We start from the raw sequence: 12,807 nt of genomic DNA on the forward strand, positions 1-12,807 counted from the left end.
GCTGCCAGAGGGGCAAGGCATGGCAAGAGCTTTGAGTTTGCCAGACTGTGAAAAAGTTAAAGGTAAGCACTGTTTCTGCCCGGTTTCGAACCGGGGACCTTTCGCGTGTGAGGCGAACGTGATAACCACTACACTACAGAAACCCATTCATGCTGTTTTTTTGAGCCTTGCAAACCGAAAGTCTACCCTAAAGTAAGATCGGTGAAAAGAGCTGCTGAAAGCGACATTGACAAAAAGCACTAGCGCGCTCAAATTGTTTCTGCCCGGTTTCGAACCGGGGACCTTTTGCGTGTTAGGCGAACGTGATAACCACTACACTACAGAAACCTATCATGACAGCACTTTTCGGGTTGGTTGCTCGGAGGTTGGGGTCACCGTATTAGCTATTATTTGCTTCTGGTTGGTTGATAACCTGAGTTCAGTTTACCGTCCTTGCAAATGATACTCTTTGGTAATGAAGCAAAGAAGGAAGAAAGCCCATCTCGGATGCCTAACTTGATACAAATAACATCCTCAAAACAGCCAGTACTGGCAAGATACACTGAGTCATGGATATCACCTCTAGCTTTTCCACACACTTTTCTCACCAGGTCAGCTGAAAACATACGCCAATGGTCGTCAGGTTTTCCAGCTCAGCTGACTAAGCAGGAGAACCAAAGTCCACATTCCAATTGCCTTTGGGTCCAGAAAACAAGTTTGCCTAAACACCAAACACTTACAGCGTTGGTCAGCTCATAAACAGTGAAGAAAAAGAGCTCACATTGAAGGTGTTGCACCTAAACTGTGCTTTGTATTGGCAGATTTGGCTTACGGCTGCCAGAGGGGCAAGGCATGGCAAGAGCTTTGAGTTTGCCAGACTGTGAAAAAGTTAAAGGTAAGCACTGTTTCTGCCCGGTTTCAAACCGGGGACCTTTCGCGTGTGAGGCGAACGTGATAACCACTACACTACAGAAACCCATTCATGCTGTTTTTTTGAGCCTTGCAAACCGAAAGTCTACCCTAAAGTAAGATCGGTGAAAAGAGCTGCTGAAAGCGACATTGACAAAAAGCACTAGCGCGCTCAAATTGTTTCTGCCCGGTTTCGAACCGGGGACCTTTTGCGTGTTAGGCGAACGTGATAACCACTACACTACAGAAACCTATCATGACAGCACTTTTCGGGTTGGTTGCTCGGAGGTTGGGGTCACCGTATTAGCTATTATTTGCTTCTGGTTGGTTGATAACCTGAGTTCAGTTTACCGTCCTTGCAAATGATACTCTTTGGTAATGAAGCAAAGAAGGAAGAAAGCCCATCTCGGATGCCTAACTTGATACAAATAACATCCTCAAAACAGCCAGTACTGGCAAGATACACTGAGTCATGGATATCACCTCTAGCTTTTCCACACACTTTTCTCACCAGGTCAGCTGAAAACATACGCCAATGGTCGTCAGGTTTTCCAGCTCAGCTGACTAAGCAGGAGAACCAAAGTCCACATTCCAATTGCCTTTGGGTCCAGAAAACAAGTTTGCCTAAACACCAAACACTTACAGCGATGGTCAGCTCATAAACAGTGAAGAAAAAGAGCTCACATTGAAGGTGTTGCACCTAAACTGTGCTTTGTATTGGCAGATTTGGCTTACGGCTGCCAGAGGGGCAAGGCATGGCAAGAGCTTTGAGTTTGCCAGACTGTGAAAAAGTTAAAGGTAAGCACTGTTTCTGCCCGGTTTCGAACCGGGGACCTTTCGCGTGTGAGGCGAATGTGATAACCACTACACTACAGAAACCCATTCATGCTGTTTTTTTGAGCCTTGCAGACCGAAAGTCTACCCTAAAGTAAGATCGGTGAAAAGAGCTGCTGAAAGCGACATTGACAAAAAGCACTAGCGCGCTCAAATTGTTTCTGCCCGGTTTCGAACCGGGGACCTTTCGCGTGTTAGGCGAACGTGATAACCACTACACTACAGAAACCTATCACGACAGCTCTTTTCGGGTTGGTTGCTCGGAGGTTGGGGTCACCGTATTAGCTATTATTTGCTTCTGGTTGGTTGATAACCTGAGTTCAGTTTACCGTCCTTGCAAATGATACTCTTTGGTAATGAAGCAAAGAAGGAAGAAAGCCCATCTCGGATGCCTAACTTGATACAAATAACATCCTCAAAACAGCCAGTACTGGCAAGATACACTGAGTCATGGATATCACCTCTAGCTTTTCCACACACTTTTCTCACCAGGTCAGCTGAAAACATACGCCAATGTTCGTCAGGTTTTCCAGCTCAGCTGACTAAGCAGGAGAACCAAAGTCCACATTCCAATTGCATTTGGGTCCAGAAAACAAGTTTGCCTAAACACCAAACACTTACAGCGATGGTCAGCTCATAAACAGTGAAGAAAAAGAGCTCACATTGAAGGTGTTGCACCTAAACTGTGCTTTGTATTGGCAGATTTGGCTTATGGCTGCCAGAGGGGCAAGGCATGGCAAGAGCTTTGAGTTTGCCAGACTGTGAAAAAGTTAAAGGTAAGCACTGTTTCTGCCCGGTTTCGAACCGGGGACCTTTCGCGTGTGAGGCGAACCTGATAACCACTACACTACAGAAACCCATTCATGCTGTTTTTTTGAGCCTTGCAAACCGAAAGTCTACCCTAAAGTAAGATCGGTGAAAAGAGCTGCGGAAAGCGACATTGACAAAAAGCACTAGCGCGCTCAAATTGTTTCTGCCCGGTTTCGAACCGGGGACCTTTTGCGTGTTAGGCGAACGTGATAACCACTACACTACAGAAACCTATCATGACAGCACTTTTCGGGTTGGTTGCTCGGAGGTTGGGGTCACCGTATTAGCTATTATTTGCTTCTGGTTGGTTGATAACCTGAGTTCAGTTTACCGTCCTTGCAAATGATACTCTTTGGTAATGAAGCAAAGAAGGAAGAAAGCCCATCTCGGATGCCTAACTTGATACAAATAACATCCTCAAAACAGCCAGTACTGGCAAGATACACTGAGTCATGGATATCACCTCTAGCTTTTCCACACACTTTTCTCACCAGGTCAGCTGAAAACATACGCCAATGGTCGTCAGGTTTTCCAGCTCAGCTGACTAAGCAGGAGAACCAAAGTCCACATTCCAATTGCCTTTGGGTCCAGAAAACAAGTTTGCCTAAACACCAAACACTTACAGCGATGGTCAGCTCATAAACAGTGAAGAAAAAGAGCTCACATTGAAGGTGTTGCACCTAAACTGTGCTTTGTATTGGCAGATTTGGCTTACGGCTGCCAGAGGGGCAAGGCATGGCAAGAGCTTTGAGTTTGCCAGACTGTGAAAAAGTTAAAGGTAAGCACTGTTTCTGCCCGGTTTCGAACCGGGGACCTTTCGCGTGTGAGGCGAACGTGATAACCACTACACTACAGAAACCCATTCATGCTGTTTTTTTGAGCCTTGCAAACCGAAAGTCTACCCTAAAGTAAGATCGGTGAAAAGAGCTGCTGAAAGCGACATTGACAAAAAGCACTAGCGCGCTCAAATTGTTTCTGCCCGGTTTCGAACCGGGGACCTTTTGCGTGTTAGGCGAACGTGATAACCACTACACTACAGAAACCTATCATGACAGCACTTTTCGGGTTGGTTGCTCGGAGGTTGGGGTCACCGTATTAGCTATTATTTGCTTCTGGTTGGTTGATAACCTGAGTTCAGTTTACCGTCCTTGCAAATGATACTCTTTGGTAATGAAGCAAAGAAGGAAGAAAGCCCATCTCGGATGCCTAACTTGATACAAATAACATCCTCAAAACAGCCAGTACTGGCAAGATACACTGAGTCATGGATATCACCTCTAGCTTTTCCACACACTTTTCTCACCAGGTCAGCTGAAAACATACGCCAATGGTCGTCAGGTTTTCCAGCTCAGCTGACTAAGCAGGAGAACCAAAGTCCACATTCCAATTGCCTTTGGGTCCAGAAAACAAGTTTGCCTAAACACCAAACACTTACAGCGTTGGTCAGCTCATAAACAGTGAAGAAAAAGAGCTCACATTGAAGGTGTTGCACCTAAACTGTGCTTTGTATTGGCAGATTTGGCTTACGGCTGCCAGAGGGGCAAGGCATGGCAAGAGCTTTGAGTTTGCCAGACTGTGAAAAAGTTAAAGGTAAGCACTGTTTCTGCCCGGTTTCGAACCGGGGACCTTTCGCGTGTGAGGCGAACGTGATAACCACTACACTACAGAAACCCATTCATGCTGTTTTTTTGAGCCTTGCAAACCGAAAGTCTACCCTAAAGTAAGATCGGTGAAAAGAGCTGCTGAAAGCGACATTGACAAAAAGCACTAGCGCGCTCAAATTGTTTCTGCCCGGTTTCGAACCGGGGACCTTTTGCGTGTTAGGCGAACGTGATAACCACTACACTACAGAAACCTATCATGACAGCACTTTTCGGGTTGGTTGCTCGGAGGTTGGGGTCACCGTATTAGCTATTATTTGCTTCTGGTTGGTTGATAACCTGAGTTCAGTTTACCGTCCTTGCAAATGATACTCTTTGGTAATGAAGCAAAGAAGGAAGAAAGCCCATCTCGGATGCCTAACTTGATACAAATAACATCCTCAAAACAGCCAGTACTGGCAAGATACACTGAGTCATGGATATCACCTCTAGCTTTTCCACACACTTTTCTCACCAGGTCAGCTGAAAACATACGCTAATGGTCGTCAGGTTTTCCAGCTCAGCTGACTAAGCAGGAGAACCAAAGTCCACATTCCAATTGCCTTTGGGTCCAGAAAACAAGTTTGCCTAAACACCAAACACTTACAGCGATGGTCAGCTCATAAACAGTGAAGAAAAAGAGCTCACATTGAAGGTGTTGCACCTAAACTGTGCTTTGTATTGGCAGATTTGGCTTACGGCTGCCAGAGGGGCAAGGCATGGCAAGAGCTTTGAGTTTGCCAGACTGTGAAAAAGTTAAAGGTAAGCACTGTTTCTGCCCGGTTTCGAACCGGGGACCTTTCGCGTGTGAGGCGAATGTGATAACCACTACACTACAGAAACCCATTCATGCTGTTTTTTTGAGCCTTGCAGACCGAAAGTCTACCCTAAAGTAAGATCGGTGAAAAGAGCTGCTGAAAGCGACATTGACAAAAAGCACTAGCGCGCTCAAATTGTTTCTGCCCGGTTTCGAACCGGGGACCTTTCGCGTGTTAGGCGAACGTGATAACCACTACACTACAGAAACCTATCACGACAGCTCTTTTCGGGTTGGTTGCTCGGAGGTTGGGGTCACCGTATTAGCTATTATTTGCTTCTGGTTGGTTGATAACCTGAGTTCAGTTTACCGTCCTTGCAAATGATACTCTTTGGTAATGAAGCAAAGAAGGAAGAAAGCCCATCTCGGATGCCTAACTTGATACAAATAACATCCTCAAAACAGCCAGTACTGGCAAGATACACTGAGTCATGGATATCACCTCTAGCTTTTCCACACACTTTTCTCACCAGGTCAGCTGAAAACATACGCCAATGTTCGTCAGGTTTTCCAGCTCAGCTGACTAAGCAGGAGAACCAAAGTCCACATTCCAATTGCATTTGGTTCCAGAAAACAAGTTTGCCTAAACACCAAACACTTACAGCGATGGTCAGCTCATAAACAGTGAAGAAAAAGAGCTCACATTGAAGGTGTTGCACCTAAACTGTGCTTTGTATTGGCAGATTTGGCTTATGGCTGCCAGAGGGGCAAGGCATGGCAAGAGCTTTGAGTTTGCCAGACTGTGAAAAAGTTAAAGGTAAGCACTGTTTCTGCCCGGTTTCGAACCGGGGACCTTTCGCGTGTGAGGCGAACCTGATAACCACTACACTACAGAAACCCATTCATGCTGTTTTTTTGAGCCTTGCAAACCGAAAGTCTACCCTAAAGTAAGATCGGTGAAAAGAGCTGCGGAAAGCGACATTGACAAAAAGCACTAGCGCGCTCAAATCGTTTCTGCCCGGTTTCGAACCGGGGACCTTTCGCGTGTTAGGCGAACGTGATAACCACTACACTACAGAAACCTATCACTATAGCACTTTTCGGGTTGGTTGCTCGGAGGTTGAGGTCACCGTATTAGCTATTATTTGCTTCTGGTTGGTTGATAACCTGAGTTCAGTTTACCGTCCTTGCAAATGATACTCTTTGGTAATGAAGCAAAGAAGGAAGAAAGCCCATCTCGGATGCCTAACTTGATACAAATAACATCCTCAAAACAGCCAGTACTGGCAAGATACACTGAGTCATGGATATCACCTCTAGCTTTTCCACACACTTTTCTCACCAGATCAGCTGAAAACATACGCCAATGGTCGTCAGGTTTTCCAGCTCAGCTGACTAAGCAGGAGAACCAAAGTCCACATTCCAATTGCCTTTGGGTCCAGAAAACAAGTTTGCCTAAACACCAAACACTTACAGCGATGGTCAGCTCATAAACAGTGAAGAAAAAGAGCTCACATTGAAGGTGTTGCACCTAAACTGTGCTTTGTATTGGCAGATTTGGCTTACGGCTGCCAGAGGGGCAAGGCATGGCAAGAGCTTTGAGTTTGCCAGACTGTGAAAAAGTTAAAGGTAAGCACTGTTTCTGCCCGGTTTCGAACCGGGGACCTTTCGCGTGTGAGGCGAACGTGATAACCACTACACTACAGAAACCCATTCATGCTGTTTTTTGAGCCTTGCAGACCGAAAGTCTACCCTAAAGTAAGATCGGTGAAAAGAGCTGCTGAAAGCGACATTGACAAAAAGCACTAGCGCGCTCAAATTGTTTCTGCCCGGTTTCGAACCGGGGACCTTTTGCGTTTTAGGCGAACGTGATAACCACTACACTACAGAAACCTATCATGACAGCACTTTTCGGGTTGGTTGCTCGGAGGTTGGGGTCACCGTATTAGCTATTATTTGCTTCTGGTTGGTTGATAACCTGAGTTCAGTTTACCGTCCTTGCAAATGATACTCTTTGGTAATGAAGCAAAGAAGGAAGAAAGCCCATCTCGGATGCCTAACTTGATACAAATAACATCCTCAAAACAGCCAGTACTGGCAAGATACACTGAGTCATGGATATCACCTCTAGCTTTTCCACACACTTTTCTCACCAGGTCAGCTGAAAACATACGCCAATGGTCGTCAGGTTTTCCAGCTCAGCTGACTAAGCAGGAGAACCAAAGTCCACATTCCAATTGCCTTTGGGTCCAGAAAACAAGTTTGCCTAAACACCAAACACTTACAGCGATGGTCAGCTCATAAACAGTGAAGAAAAAGAGCTCACATTGAAGGTGTTGCACCTAAACTGTGCTTTGTATTGGCAGATTTGGCTTACGGCTGCCAGAGGGGCAAGGCATGGCAAGAGCTTTGAGTTTGCCAGACTGTGAAAAAGTTAAAGGTAAGCACTGTTTCTGCCCGGTTTCGAACCGGGGACCTTTCGCGTGTGAGGCGAATGTGATAACCACTACACTACAGAAACCCATTCATGCTGTTTTTTTGAGCCTTGCAGACCGAAAGTCTACCCTAAAGTAAGATCGGTGAAAAGAGCTGCTGAAAGCGACATTGACAAAAAGCACTAGCGTGCTCAAATTGTTTCTGCCCGGTTTCGAACCGGGGACATTTCGCGTGTTAGGCGAACGTGATAACCACTACACTACAGAAACCTATCACGACAGCTCTTTTCGGGTTGGTTGCTCGGAGGTTGGGGTCACCGTATTAGCTATTATTTGCTTCTGGTTGGTTGATAACCTGAGTTCAGTTTACCGTCCTTGCAAATGATACTCTTTGGTAATGAAGCAAAGAAGGAAGAAAGCCCATCTCGGATGCCTAACTTGATACAAATAACATCCTCAAAACAGCCAGTACTGGCAAGATACACTGAGTCATGGATATCACCTCTAGCTTTTCCACACACTTTTCTCACCAGGTCAGCTGAAAACATACGCCAATGGTCGTCAGGTTTTCCAGCTCAGCTGACTAAGCAGGAGAACCAAAGTCCACATTCCAATTGCCTTTGGGTCCAGAAAACAAGTTTGCCTAAACACCAAACACTTACAGCGATGGTCAGCTCATAAACAGTGAAGAAAAAGAGCTCACATTGAAGGTGTTGCACCTAAACTGTGCTTTGTATTGGCAGATTTGGCTTACGGCTGCCAGAGGGGCAAGGCATGGCAAGAGCTTTGAGTTTGCCAGACTGTGAAAAAGTTAAAGGTAAGCACTGTTTCTGCCCGGTTTCGAACCGGGGACCTTTCGCGTGTGAGGCGAACGTGATAACCACTACACTACAGAAACCCATTCATGCTGTTTTTTTGAGCCTTGCAAACCGAAAGTCTACCCTAAAGTAAGATCGGTGAAAAGAGCTGCTGAAAGCGACATTGACAAAAAGCACTAGCGCGCTCAAATTGTTTCTGCCCGGTTTCGAACCGGGGACCTTTTGCGTGTTAGGCGAACGTGATAACCACTACACTACAGAAACCTATCATGACAGCACTTTTCGGGTTGGTTGCTCGGAGGTTGGGGTCACCGTATTAGCTATTATTTGCTTCTGGTTGGTTGATAACCTGAGTTCAGTTTACCGTCCTTGCAAATGATACTCTTTGGTAATGAAGCAAAGAAGGAAGAAAGCCCATCTCGGATGCCTAACTTGATACAAATAACATCCTCAAAACAGCCAGTACTGGCAAGATACACTGAGTCATGGATATCACCTCTAGCTTTTCCACACACTTTTCTCACCAGGTCAGCTGAAAACATACGCCAATGGTCGTCAGGTTTTCCAGCTCAGCTGACTAAGCAGGAGAACCAAAGTCCACATTCCAATTGCCTTTGGGTCCAGAAAACAAGTTTGCCTAAACACCAAACACTTACAGCGATGGTCAGCTCATAAACAGTGAAGAAAAAGAGCTCACATTGAAGGTGTTGCACCTAAACTGTGCTTTGTATTGGCAGATTTGGCTTACGGCTGCCAGAGGGGCAAGGCATGGCAAGAGCTTTGAGTTTGCCAGACTGTGAAAAAGTTAAAGGTAAGCACTGTTTCTGCCCGGTTTCGAACCGGGGACCTTTCGCGTGTGAGGCGAATGTGGTAACCACTACACTACAGAAACCCATTCATGCTGTTTTTTTGAGCCTTGCAGACCGAAAGTCTACCCTAAAGTAAGATCGGTGAAAAGAGCTGCTGAAAGCGACATTGACAAAAAGCACTAGCGTGCTCAAATTGTTTCTGCCCGGTTTCGAACTGGGGACCTTTCGCGTGTTAGGCGAACGTGATAACCACTACACTACAGAAACCTATCACGACAGCACTTTTCGGGTTGGTTGCTCGGAGGTTGGGGTCACCGTATTAGCTATTATTTGCTTCTGGTTGGTTGATAACCTGAGTTCAGTTTACCGTCCTTGCAAATGATACTCTTTGGTAATGAAGCAAAGAAGGAAGAAAGCCCATCTCGGATGCCTAACTTGATACAAATAACATCCTCAAAACAGCCAGTACTGGCAAGATACACTGAGTCATGGATATCACCTCTAGCTTTTCCACACACTTTTCTCACCAGGTCAGCTGAAAACATACGCCAATGGTCGTCAGGTTTTCCAGCTCAGCTGACTAAGCAGGAGAACCAAAGTCCACATTCCAATTGCCTTTGGGTCCAGAAAACAAGTTTGCCTAAACACCAAACACTTACAGCGATGGTCAGCTCATAAACAGTGAAGAAAAAGAGCTCACATTGAAGGTGTTGCACCTAAACTGTGCTTTGTATTGGCAGATTTGGCTTACGGCTGCCAGAGGGGCAAGGCATGGCAAGAGCTTTGAGTTTGCCAGACTGTGAAAAAGTTAAAGGTAAGCACTGTTTCTGCCGGGTTTCGAACCGGGGACCTTTCGCGTGTGAGGCGAACGTGATAACCACTACACTACAGAAACCCATTCATGCTGTTTTTTTGAGCCTTGCAAACCGAAAGTCTACCCTAAAGTAAGATCGGTGAAAAGAGCTGCTGAAAGCGACATTGACAAAAAGCACTAGCGCGCTCAAATTGTTTCTGCCCGGTTTCGAACCGGGGACCTTTTGCTTGTTAGGCGAATGTGATAACCACTACACTACAGAAACCTATCATGAGAGCACTTTTCGGGTTGGTTGCTCGGAGGTTGGGGTCACCGTATTAGCTATTATTTGCTTCTGGTTGGTTGATAACCTGAGTTCAGTTTACCGTCCTTGCAAATGATACTCTTTGGTAATGAAGCAAAGAAGGAAGAAAGCCCATCTCGGATGCCTAACTTGATACAAATAACATCCTCAAAACAGCCAGTACTGGCAAGATACACTGAGTCATGGATATCACCTCTAGCTTTTCCACACACTTTTCTCACCAGGTCAGCTGAAAACATACGCCAATGGTCGTCAGGTTTTCCAGCTCAGCTGACTAAGCAGGAGAACCAAAGTCCACATTCCAATTGCCTTTGGGTCCAGAAAACAAGTTTGCCTAAACACCAAACACTTACAGCGATGGTCAGCTCATAAACAGTGAAGAAAAAGAGCTCACATTGAAGGTGTTGCACCTAAACTGTGCTTTGTATTGGCAGATTTGGCTTACGGCTGCCAGAGGGGCAAGGCATGGCAAGAGCTTTGAGTTTGCCAGACTGTGAAAAAGTTAAAGGTAAGCACTGTTTCTGCCCGGTTTCGAACCGGGGACCTTTCGCGTGTGAGGCGAATGTGATAACCACTACACTACAGAAACCCATTCATGCTGTTTTTTTGAGCCTTGCAGACCGAAAGTCTACCCTAAAGTAAGATCGGTGAAAAGAGCTGCTGAAAGCGACATTGACAAAAAGCACTAGCGCGCTCAAATTGTTTCTGCCCGGTTTCGAACCGGGGACCTTTCGCGTGTTAGGCGAACGTGATAACCACTACACTACAGAAACCTATCACGACAGCTCTTTTCGGGTTGGTTGCTCGGAGGTTGGGGTCACCGTATTAGCTATTATTTGCTTCTGGTTGGTTGATAACCTGAGTTCAGTTTACCGTCCTTGCAAATGATACTCTTTGGTAATGAAGCAAAGAAGGAAGAAAGCCCATCTCGGATGCCTAACTTGATACAAATAACATCCTCAAAACAGCCAGTACTGGCAAGATACACTGAGTCATGGATATCACCTCTAGCTTTTCCACACACTTTTCTCACCAGGTCAGCTGAAAACATACGCCAATGGTCGTCAGGTTTTCCAGCTCAGCTGACTAAGCATTAGAACCAAAGTCCACATTCCAATTGCCTTTGGGTCCAGAAAACAAGTTTGCCTAAACACCAAACACTTACAGCGATGGTCAGCTCATAAACAGTGAAGAAAAAGAGCTCACATTGAAGGTGTTGCACCTAAACTGTGCTTTGTATTGGCAGATTTGGCTTACGGCTGCCAGAGGGGCAAGGCATGGCAAAAGCTTTGAGTTTGCCAGACTTTGAAAAAGTTAAAGGTAAGCACTGTTTCTGCCCGGTTTCGAACCGGGGACCTTTCGCGTGTGAGGCGAACGTGATAACCACTACACTACAGAAACCCATTCATGCTGTTTTTTTGAGCCTTGCAAACCGAAAGTCTACCCTAAAGTAAGATCGGTGAAAAGAGCTGCTGAAAGCGACATTGACAAAAAGCACTAGCGCGCTCAAATTGTTTCTGCCCGGTTTCGAACCGGGGACCTTTTGCGTGTTAGGCGAACGTGATAACCACTACACTACAGAAACCTATCATGACAGCACTTTTCGGGTTGGTTGCTCGGAGGTTGGGGTCACCGTATTAGCTATTATTTGCTTCTGGTTGGTTGATAACCTGAGTTCAGTTTACCGTCCTTGCAAATGATACTCTTTGGTAATGAAGCAAAGAAGGAAGAAAGCCCATCTCGGATGCCTAACTTGATACAAATAACATCCTCAAAACAGCCAGTACTGGCAAGATACACTGAGTCATGGATATCACCTCTAGCTTTTCCACACACTTTTCTCACCAGGTCAGCTGAAAACATACGCCAATGGTCGTCAGGTTTTCCAGCTCAGCTGACTAAGCAGGAGAACCAAAGTCCACATTCCAATTGCCTTTGGGTCCAGAAAACAAGTTTGCCTAAACACCAAACACTTACAGCGATGGTCAGCTCATAAACAGTGAAGAAAAAGAGCTCACATTGAAGGTGTTGCACCTAAACTGTGCTTTGTATTGGCAGATTTGGCTTACGGCTGCCAGAGGGGCAAGGCATGGCAAGAGCTTTGAGTTTGCCAGACTGTGAAAAAGTTAAAGGTAAGCACTGTTTCTGCCCGGTTTCGAACCGGGGACCTTTCGCGTGTGAGGCGAATGTGGTAACCACTACACTACAGAAACCCATTCATGCTGTTTTTTTGAGCCTTGCAGACCGAAAGTCTACCCTAAAGTAAGATCGGTGAAAAGAGCTGCTGAAAGCGACATTGACAAAAAGCACTAGCGTGCTCAAATTGTTTCTGCCCGGTTTCGAACCGGGGACCTTTCGCGTGTTAGGCGAACGTGATAACCACTACACTACAGAAACCTATCACGACAGCACTTTTCAAGTTGGTTGCTCGGAGGTTGGGGTCACCGTATTAGCTATTATTTGCTTCTGGTTGGTTGATAACCTGAGTTCAGTTTACCGTCCTTGCAAATGATACTCTTTGGTAATGAAGCAAAGAAGGAAGAAAGCCCATCTCGGATGCCTAACTTGATACAAATAACATCCTCAAAACAGCCAGTACTGGCAAGATACACTGAGTCATGGATATCACCTCTAGCTTTTCCACACACTTTTCTCACCAGGTCAGCTGAAAACATACGCCAATGGTCGTCAGGTTTTC

The 12,807-nt window shown here is 45.8% G+C and overlaps 11 non-coding genes across 11 annotated transcripts; all 11 read right to left on the bottom strand.

Moving 5' to 3' along the window:
* Nucleotides 1–70: 70 nt before the first annotated feature.
* Nucleotides 71–143, bottom strand: TRNAV-CAC (transfer RNA valine (anticodon CAC)). Its single transcript has one exon. It is a non-coding gene; the product is annotated as a tRNA-Val (tRNA).
* A 1,735-nt stretch (nucleotides 144–1,878) lies between these two features.
* On the bottom strand, nucleotides 1,879–1,951 carry TRNAV-AAC (transfer RNA valine (anticodon AAC)). Its single transcript has one exon. It is a non-coding gene; the product is annotated as a tRNA-Val (tRNA).
* Nucleotides 1,952–3,318: 1,367 nt separating this feature from the next.
* Nucleotides 3,319–3,391, bottom strand: TRNAV-CAC (transfer RNA valine (anticodon CAC)). Its single transcript has one exon. It is a non-coding gene; the product is annotated as a tRNA-Val (tRNA).
* A 739-nt stretch (nucleotides 3,392–4,130) lies between these two features.
* Nucleotides 4,131–4,203, bottom strand: TRNAV-CAC (transfer RNA valine (anticodon CAC)). Its single transcript has one exon. It is a non-coding gene; the product is annotated as a tRNA-Val (tRNA).
* Nucleotides 4,204–5,126: 923 nt separating this feature from the next.
* On the bottom strand, nucleotides 5,127–5,199 carry TRNAV-AAC (transfer RNA valine (anticodon AAC)). The gene has a single exon. It is a non-coding gene; the product is annotated as a tRNA-Val (tRNA).
* Nucleotides 5,200–6,566: 1,367 nt separating this feature from the next.
* On the bottom strand, nucleotides 6,567–6,639 carry TRNAV-CAC (transfer RNA valine (anticodon CAC)). Its single transcript has one exon. It is a non-coding gene; the product is annotated as a tRNA-Val (tRNA).
* Nucleotides 6,640–6,749: 110 nt separating this feature from the next.
* On the bottom strand, nucleotides 6,750–6,822 carry TRNAF-AAA (transfer RNA phenylalanine (anticodon AAA)). Its single transcript has one exon. It is a non-coding gene; the product is annotated as a tRNA-Phe (tRNA).
* A 1,367-nt stretch (nucleotides 6,823–8,189) lies between these two features.
* TRNAV-CAC (transfer RNA valine (anticodon CAC)) lies at nucleotides 8,190–8,262 on the bottom strand. The gene has a single exon. It is a non-coding gene; the product is annotated as a tRNA-Val (tRNA).
* Nucleotides 8,263–10,809: 2,547 nt separating this feature from the next.
* TRNAV-AAC (transfer RNA valine (anticodon AAC)) lies at nucleotides 10,810–10,882 on the bottom strand. Its single transcript has one exon. It is a non-coding gene; the product is annotated as a tRNA-Val (tRNA).
* A 555-nt stretch (nucleotides 10,883–11,437) lies between these two features.
* On the bottom strand, nucleotides 11,438–11,510 carry TRNAV-CAC (transfer RNA valine (anticodon CAC)). Its single transcript has one exon. It is a non-coding gene; the product is annotated as a tRNA-Val (tRNA).
* A 923-nt stretch (nucleotides 11,511–12,433) lies between these two features.
* TRNAV-AAC (transfer RNA valine (anticodon AAC)) lies at nucleotides 12,434–12,506 on the bottom strand. Its single transcript has one exon. It is a non-coding gene; the product is annotated as a tRNA-Val (tRNA).
* Between the last annotated feature and the right edge of the window lie 301 nt (nucleotides 12,507–12,807).

Source organism: Lithobates pipiens, unplaced genomic scaffold (assembly GCF_037356315.1).
Source record: "Lithobates pipiens isolate NorthernLeopardFrog02 unplaced genomic scaffold, aLitPip1_a1.2 Scaffold_8, whole genome shotgun sequence".
Lineage (NCBI taxonomy): Eukaryota > Metazoa > Chordata > Amphibia > Anura > Ranidae > Lithobates > Lithobates pipiens.